Here is a 9,831-nt window from a genome sequence, read left to right as displayed (position 1 = left end):
TAGCACTGATTGTGTTTTCTGGTAAAATAAAGAGTAAGGTATAGAAAAAATAATTTTTCTTCCTTTTTTTTTTTACCACTTCTGTATTATTTGCATGCATCCTAGGCACAGAGATACAGAGTTTAAGTTTTGCAGAAATAATGTAGCTGGTATTGGAAAAAGATAAGACAATTTAGTTTAGTTCCATAAACCAAGTACACCTGCCTTAGAGGAGCACTTAGGATAATAAAACCCTCTGCCCATCAGGCATGCACAGAAATCAGAAACTGAAGGTTTCTCGCTTTCAAAAGAAGGCTTCGCTATTTAAACAAGCTAGCCTTGAACTCTCTCTTTCAAAAGCATCTATAGCCGAAATATAAGATTTCCTAAATGTCTTCAAAGAAGAGGAAGGAAAATTTCCTTAGCTGGAGAAATTCCAGGCACATGTGAGTTCCTGGGTTCAGTGGCCGTGGATGGCTCTTAGCACAAACCCCTGAGAGCCCGTGTGGTTTGGCTGAACTCTTCAGTGATCACTGCAGCAGAGCAGCCAAGGATTCATGTACCTCTGGCTTTCTTCTCTGTTCAACCTGACAGGAGGGCCCTTCAGAGGCAGACGGAGTAGGAGAGTACTTGCATTACAAAGGCAACACTGCCGAGTATTTCAGTCCCTGGGGCTGTTGTCTTTCACATTTGTCCTGCTTTTGGTGAGCTGCTGCAGCTCTAGCAACTCAGTTCCCAAACCACAGTCTTCCCTGGTGTTCCTCTGCTTTTAATGATCTCTATGCCCTGGCAGACAAATCTTTCACTGTGCCTGTCATGGCTAATCTGATTTCCATCCCACCAACATAAGATGAATCAGTTTTTTTCTGCTTCTGTTGTTTTGGCTTTTTAGATGTAGACATGGTATCAGCCACTGCCTGGTTATTCTAATTCTCCTTAAAGGGTCTGGATTTATCTCTAGATCTTGATGGCAGCAGCAATGAAGTCAGCAGGTATCCCCAGACCATTTCCACACTGCTTTCTTGCTCTCTGAGTGGGAGAGGCTAAGAGGAAAAACAAAGCTGCAGGATGCCAAGATGCCTTCTTACAGAGCAAGAAGGAAAATACAGGTTATTTCAGCTAACAGGCAACATTGTACCTTGTTCCCTTCTCCTAATTCTATCAGGCACAACCATAAACTAAAATTTAAAAAAGCAAATGTCAAAGTGTGGGAGCAAGTACTCCAAGTAAGCCACTTTCAATCAACTGCTTAGATTCAATTCTTGGGAGACAAGTGCATTCAAACTGGTTGGTACAGGTTGATTTTTGTGAGGAACACATATTCATAAAGACCAGCAATACCAAAATATTTAGAATAAAATAAGTATTTGTATCATGTTGCTGTTAAGGTTACTGTAAATAAAAACCACCTAAACCACTGAAAATTTGTTGAAGTAATTGATGCAGCAATAGCAGAGAAATGAATGGTGTGTTTTTTCAGTGTCTAAGAACTTTTTTAGATGTATATGTCCAGGATGAAGATCAAGAGTCATACAATTCAGTGTGTTTATTTATTCACAAGAGGGATAGCTTAAGTGGTAGTGGAAAAATTAGAGTGGAAATTGGCCAACAACTGCTAATCAGGATTTTGGTATGACTTGCTTCTCCCTGCATCCAAAAACCAAGTTGGAAACCTTCAGAAATGTATAGAGTGAGGAAACTTAAGTGCCATACAACTATTTTTCAAATGTGTAACATAGCCCATATTTCTGATTATTATTTCTACTGCCAATATTTCTTAGAAAGAGAAATAAATAAGAAGAAATAGCCATGGTAATGAATTTTCTCAAAATGTGCTGTCCTTGAGTGATTCAGCTGGAACTGTAAAGGTCCCAATTCAGCCTGTGCACACAAACCAGACCTGCTGCCTGTGCCACTGACTCCCTGGGCCAGACTGACACAGTTCCTAATCTTTCAATCCTATTACCCTCCCTCTTGGTGGTGCTGGTGAGGATTCTTGTGACTCGCCATGCTCCCTGACTTAGAAATGCTATGATAGCTCCCATAGCCAGCGCTTATTTTATTTCATTTAATTTCTCCCTATTCAGCCTCTGCCAGGTCCCCACTTGCCAACATCTGTCAATAGTATGTCGGGGTTGTACTACTTTGTGTGATTTTCTGTGCTCTTTGCTTTTTAGCCCACACTGCTGGGGATTAACAATGCAGTGAAATTTCATTAGGAGCCCTTGGCCCAGCTGCCTGCAGTTACAGGGCAAATAAATGCACCACCCTCTTTCCCTCAGAGATTTAGTTTACCTTCATCTTTCTGCTTTGGTTTTAAATCGAGTTTGAAAATGCCAGAAACAAATTCAAACACTACTGGTAGGAAAATGATAAATCCCTCTGTAAAAATTGTCACCTGCAAAGTGCAGAGAAATAGCTAAGCTAAACATTTGTAATTTAGGAAGAAGGTTGTTAACATCCTTTAAAAAGTCTTGCTGGCTTTTGCTTGTTTTCTCACATATAAGTAAAATAACTGCTAATCTCAAACAAGTGCTAAAAGCCCAAGCATTTGCCAGTTGCTCTAAAAAATTTGTGCTTTTGCCACTTTGCATTAATGGCGTGGTGATCTTCTGCATCATCTTCTGCCAATCTTTTTTAAAAGCCAGTACAAGTGTTATTTTTGCAGTCAAGGCCTTAAGTCCCTGGGAGTCTCAGCAGGGCTTCATTGGTGTACAGATTTATTTCCACTGAGCAGCCAGAAGTATTTCAGCAAGGGAAAGATGCTGAAGAGAAATGCAGGAGCTATAGATAGTAAAGGCAGATGCTGTGGAGTACTGACTGAGGTCTACAAAGTTACAGAGATTGTGATATTTAATGCTCATCACCAGTTCAGAGATGGTAAATCTTTACTCTCCTACCCTGATAGGAGAGTAAACCCCAATATTTTACTTAGTCAAGTTTTGATGGTAACAAGCAATGAAGTCCATAATACATCATATATTTTCTCTTCTGTGGATGCAGCACGTAGAAAAAGTGTGAACATCGTACCTACATGTTGAAATAAGTCCTGTTTCCATGAAGTGCACCATAGAAGGGATTAATTGTGTGAATTTCAGATGTGATATAAGCTCCTCTAGAAGCAAAAACACAGAGTAGTTTAGACAGGACTATGGAAATACAACTGTCCAGCCTGCCCAGGAACTAAACCCAGTTTTTCCTCATAGGGAGTGACACAGGCTAGAAACTGGTTAGTGGGGACAATGGCTCTGCTATCCTGATTATCTCACTTTATTCTTCTCTACTACCCTGCAATCACTGGGCAATCTGTTTTGTAGCAAACACCATTTGAGATGTCATTGTCTTTGGGGAAGTTCCTTTTCATGTTTTATTACTTCTCAGTGGAAGCTACTTATTTTGGGTGGTCTGGGCTTCTGCAGCAGTACAGGAGAGCTGCAAGATGCTTAAAGTATATTTCCACATTTTCCATGCTGTTCTATGACAGATGTTTTGTCCAGTCATATTAACCTATTATCTTGAAAATAAGTTCATATTACAGAAAATGCAGACCTCATTTCCCCCTCCTTACTTCAAAAATCTGTTCTAGTGTGCTATTGAGGTCAGAGTAGTGAAGCAGCTGTAGCATGTGGTAATTTTTACTCCTTCCATAAAGGTATTATCTTTCTGTTTGCAGTCATATAATATTTTCCAAATTGAAAATTTATTAAAAATCCTTACTGCTCAGCTTGTGACTCAGTCTGTTTTGTTTCTTGCTGTTCTGGGATTAAGTGTATCTGGTTCACTTTACTGCAATCACTGGGGGTTTGTTTCTTCTCCAGAAGCCGTTGTTTTGAGAATCTCAGTTCCAGGAGCAATCATTCTTTTGCCCTCATGTTCAACATTGTTGTTGCTACTGAAAAAAATATTAGGTTTCACTTTGTGGGCTAAAAAACCATGTTTTCGATCTCCCTGCCAGATTCCTCGCCTACCACATGATGATCCCATTTTTTCTTTAATTAATATCTAATACAAAAGAATGTGTCTGATAGTGACATTTACTGGTGGCAATGCCAGGAAATGTTTTAAATGTAGAAAAGGGCCAGAACACCACTCAGAAGACAATGTTTTCCCTTGAAGATAGAATAATCATCAGTTAGATGAAATTCAGAAATATAGAGGGAAAGGAAACTCACATGAGGAGGGATTTGCCAGTAACCAGCTCTCCTGGGTGTTCACCAGACTTCTGTCAAAAATGGGGACTTTGACATTATCAACATAACATAAATTCAGCCCAGCTTGAAGTCAAGTCCTCTATCCTGTCCCTTTAAAATGTAGGCTTCCTGAACAAATAACATCTTGAACAATAACAAAGAAATAATGTATTTTTCCCATGATAATATAAAACCTCTTAATTTATAAAACCTCTTAATTTCTTAATTTAATTTATTAATGCCTTGTTGGTGTCTTTGCAATAGAAGATTTTTGCCATTCCAAATATTTGAAAAACAGAAAAAGTAGTCTATTGTCTTCTAAGTATTTGTTTTTTTTTAAATGTTATCTCTGAAGGCACATGTATTTGCTTGAAAATAATTGCAAATGTCATAACTCTGATTTAAGCCTATGTGTCGCCTGAATTTCAGGTACAGGAGTACTTAAGTTGCTGGTAAACTCCAGCCTAGAAATGCTCTGGTCTTTTCAGTTCCTAAAACATATTTCATTAACAGCATTTCCTTTCTAACCTGCAGCAACAAGATCTGACATTTATATATTGCCCCACACATACATCACATAATATTGCCAGATTCTTTATGATTAACTGATATAATTGACTTCTGAAATAAAAAGAAATTTATGTGGGAGAATCCCCAGAATCAAACAAAGTTTTGATTGTATTCCAAAGCTGAACCAAGAAAGGGAGGAAGTAGATCTTTGCTGAGAACAGGCATTCCTTCAGGAAAGCGAGTGTAAGAAAAGCCACTGCATCAATACTGGTGAGGAGCAAGGGCATGCCAAATTTATCCCACACCTTGGCAGCGTGGCAGATCAGTGTATCACAGAGAATGCAGGAAAATACAAAGCAGACATCAAGGAGGTCACAGCAGGTAAGTAGCATTCTCCAACTTGGCAAGAAGTCCTCTGCCCCTAGTAGGAAGGACTGGCTTCTCCTTATTGTTTGGACTAGATTTTCATTGCTGGAGTATCAAGCTTAGCAGTGTCACTCTATACTACATCGGTCTCACTACACCTGCCTTGCAGATGTGTTCCTCATGTTAAAAAAAAAGGCTTGAAAATATACAGTGGATGTGAACATACCAACTTGCACCCAAAACTGCAGCTCTCCCATGACCTTCTTTTACTGCCTGATGTGTTGAACAGGTTTTTGTTACTGTTACTACAACTTGATTCCGCAGTGAAAGCTCTGAGCACCACTCCCAGCAAAGTCTTATAATTTCCTTTGAGCATCTTTCACCTGAGCATCTCTGGCCTCACAGCTGCAGATTTCTACAAGAGCTATATTCATTCTACATTTTTGTGTGAATTCAAAAAAATGGGAAAGAGAAACACCAACCTTCAGACAGTGGTGCAAGTGTAGCACACAAGAATCAGACAGGAGAGGAGGCACGTGAACATTAAGAATATTTCAGATCTTATTGCAGCTATGATGAGAAGAAAAGGCTTTTGTTGCTGTCCAGAAGACTTTATGACTTTGCTTGCAACTCTTGCCTTTTACCACTGTATGCATGAAAGAAAAAAATGGCAGGATTAATTCAATATTCTTGTTTGCTTGATGATGGAAGGGTTTCAAATTAGCCAGAAAATAGCTTTTGTTGAGTAATTTAATTTTTCTACTGGAACATGGTGTGATTCTGGAAGATATATCTTACTGATGAGGACAAACTCTGAGATCCCACAACTCCAGAGGGAGGATCAGTGAGGCTGGGGTAATCTGTATCCAGGGAGCGGTGTGCTGTGCCTCCAGTTTGAAGGGTAGGGAAATTCTATCTAACTTTCCTCACTGCATATATTAAAAACTCTTTGTTTTGTTTCATATCCCTGCTGCGGTTTGCAAGGAGTGACAGACACTGTGTGAACCCCCAGCTAGTTAGTTTTTCAACTACAGAACTGAACTTCAGCAAAGAGAGATAAATAAGAATAATTCAAAACCTATAGAAACCTGTTGTTCTTGTGTTAATAAAAGAAAACTGAACAAAGGAAGGAATAAGACAGGGAAGATTAAGTGACTCCTTATCTCATAGCACAGTGACATTTTCTTATCCTTCTTAGAATTCGTGGCCAGCTCTAGGACTTGGGTTAGTAAACTTATATATTAAAATTCCAGCTACTTGCTGAACTTTAAAATATTTTCCCTAATGCCCATTAGATTGAAAAGAAATCTTCATTATTCCTCTATTTGTGAATGGCTTCCTTCTGTCAACGTTATTTTGTGAGGCAGCAGTGGCTGAGGCATTGGTTTACCTTTATTTATGGTGGCTGGAAATACAGAGTTATACATACTACAAGCAGTAATTTATGTCAAGGTGTGCAGTATGCAAAATGCCATGTAGTTTGCAGAGATTAATGCACGAGTCAAGTGCAAATGCATTAACTTAACCAACTATCTGGAAAGCAAGCTTAATGAAAGAGGGAAATGAATGCAAAATATGAAGAAAAAGGCATTGTAGTGACAAGAAAACAGCATATAGCAAATGTATTTAATATAGGAACCCCTATGCATTCATAGCTTGTCTCTGAGTCAGGTATACAACTACTTGTCTTGGTAGGGACAGTTGTATAAATCAGAACAGGCCTGTTATGCCTACAATCAGAAACAGCATGGGAGGCTGAGTTCAGCAAATCTTAGTCTGTTCCTAGGTTGGAGGTGTCACACATCAAAAAATAGTATTACAAAGTGAGTTTCTACCACATTTTAAATCAAGTGTCCATGTCTCATCCTGCTAAGTCCCATTTCTGCAATATGGATTAGTAGAAAAGGTAAAGGAACTCAGTGTCTTTGTGCATTCCTAATGAATTGCTGCATGTTGTGATCTTTGGGAATGGCATCCTTTTCCCCTCACGCACACACATAAAACCATGACCAAAATTTTTTTCAATAATTATCTGTGGTCCATCCCCAAGTCAGCTTCAAAAGACTGTAGGCTTCTGGGTTACACTCTAAACCTGGTGGGTTTTCTGTGCCCACACTAGAATCTACACTGTAAAGCTGTTGACCTTCAAGTCAGGTGTTTATCTGTGAAGTGTTCTGTGTTGACACCACTTGTCTTACTGTTTGCTGTGATTGGCACACACAAATTTCAGCCTGTGCAGACTCCAGTAGTAACCTTAGGCTCAATGGAGGCCATCAAAATCCCTAAAAGTTCCACTATCAGAAATCTGAACCTGCCATCTTACTGTCTCTTCCTATAGCACCTGACTCTGTTTTCACCCCAAGTCTTCTGCCTTCAAGTGCTACATCTTGTTGGGCTGCACAGGAAGCCAGTCTGTCTGTATATTCTGGTGGCTGCAGGCCCACAAGATGCAGACTTTATGTGGGAGCAGCAAAGGTGTGACAGAAGTGGCTGGAAGGCTCCGGTTTAGGGGGAAGCACCCATTGTGGTTGATACCCTCCCTCTGTCCTAGGAGCTGTGGCAGTCCTGCCCCATGCACGCTGCAGACTCTGCAGGCTGGGAGCTCAATCCAAGCTGCCACGGGTGATAAAGGTGACTAGCTATGTATTTATTCCTGCAAAGAGGGCTACACTGCGGAATTTAAGAGCCCCTCAATATATAGGAAGTCCAACTAGATGATTGAATGGGCCTTTCTGGCACCATGAATTTCTGTCTATGTATATATATAACCATTAGGATCCTGCCTTCTGTAGGCTGCACCATTAAATTTATGGGACTTGGCAGTCTGCAGAGGTAGCTGCCATTCTGTGAGACAGAACATATGCTGCCTGCTACACTGAAATACTCACTACATTGTTCTGAAAGTGTTGGAAGTTCATATGAGTCTAAAATAACTCATTGAAAACATACTGTGATTTTAGGGGCAAGACAAAATATAATGCAGTCTTGTTTGACTTAACTTCTCTCTGTTTGAATTTGGAACAGAAATCATCACACAGTAACTGGAAGAAGTGATGAGAAGTCAAGAAAGGATTCCTCACAGGGTCTTTGCTTAGTTTTATCTCCACAGTTTCTATTTAGAGTGAAATCTTATACTTAGCCATTCAAATACAGGCTCTCTTGTCAGATAATATTCTCAAAAACCCCTTTTGGAAAAGACTACCACAATGGCTATGATAAAATTAAGATGTTCTTAACTTGCATATGAAAAAATAAAAGTATTACATCTCACTAATCACTTAGACAGTGATTGTTCATGTTTAAGGAAACAATACAGTTTTAAAATTTTGTATGCATAATTTAAAAAAGGTTGGCAAGAAATAGAAATGTTTTCTATCTTAATTCCTTATTTCAACTGACAATAGCTAGAACTTATGACAACAGGAACTATTTTCCATGTAACTAGAAGAAAAGTAAGTGCTATATCTGGAATAGGAGTGTATTATACACTGGAAATTCTATATTTTTAGCAAAATATACCTTGGAAACAATTAACTAAAATGCCATATTACTCAGTCACTAAATATGTGTGTGGTGTACTTTTAGCTTATGTGTAATTTTCCCAGATAATTTCTTGGTTAATATGGTAAGGAAAAATAGAAGACATTCTAGTTCCTTTTTTATCCTATCATAGCACATATCTCTAGCATGCATTGAAAACCACATGAACAAAAAGCCATGTCTTCTGTTCTGTCTTTGCTTTGGGGACTTAGAGGACATTAGTAAGGAACAACAGTGGCAGCTAAATTGGCTTGCATGTGGAAGGACCAAAGTCACCTTGGCTAATGTCAGACACTGTGTCTGAAGTTTATAACCAGCCCCTTTTTGGACTCAAGATTCAAGGAAGTCCCTTCAGTCAAAGTAATTTATGAATTGTTTTTCTCTCCTCACCAATTAAAGAATTCTATATATCCTGCATTCACAGCTGTCACTAAGTTAATACATCTCAAAATATATGTCAAAAGTTTTTGTTCATATTAGAGAAAAAGGTCATATTCCTCTTAAATGCACTCTGAAGGCCACCTTTTGTAGGCTACCTCACTTAGAAAATTCATTAATTGGCTTTTTCCTAACAATGCCTTCTCTCATGCCTATTATTGTGTACACTGACTGTTTCAATTGTATCTAATCATAATTTTCAAGCATTGTTCAAGCCACAAGGGAGAAACTGTACTGACAATAGTGCTAAGTGTTGTTTGCTTCTGGCAGTCTGGAGAGATTTGATGGTTCATTTCTTTTCCCCACAGTAGCTTCATGATATCCATGCTGCCAGATAGTTCTATAAAGAAGAACATTCAAAAATACCTACTTTTAAACTTTGGGTTGAGCCTGTTTACCTCATTATTTCTGTTTGCATCCTTCTCCTTGGAGTGACTCTTAACCCGTCTTTAAACTCCTTTCAGCTGTTATTGTATATATTTAGGATGCAGAAGGCTCTTTGAGGAATCTGGGCATGATATATAAAGGGACCTGAGCCATATGTACTTATGGATGAAAACCCACGACATATCTTTTATTAATTTATGCCTATTGATGTTCTGTTTGTTCAATTTTGTCAAACAAGCATGGTACACTGACTCCTGCCATTTTTAATTATGCTGCATCCTTACACTTGCTGAGCTTTTCCTTCAGGTTTGGCCCCAGGGCTCTCCCAGAAGAGGCTGTGCTCAGCTGGGGATGCAGTGCTCCTGCCTCAGGAGGCAGTGCTGGTGGAGCAGCTGGGCCCTGCTGCCTTGTGTAGAGCACT

Source organism: Zonotrichia albicollis, chromosome 6, assembly GCF_047830755.1.
Source record: "Zonotrichia albicollis isolate bZonAlb1 chromosome 6, bZonAlb1.hap1, whole genome shotgun sequence".
NCBI lineage: Eukaryota > Metazoa > Chordata > Aves > Passeriformes > Passerellidae > Zonotrichia > Zonotrichia albicollis.
Note: the sequence above shows the minus strand (reverse complement) of the source record.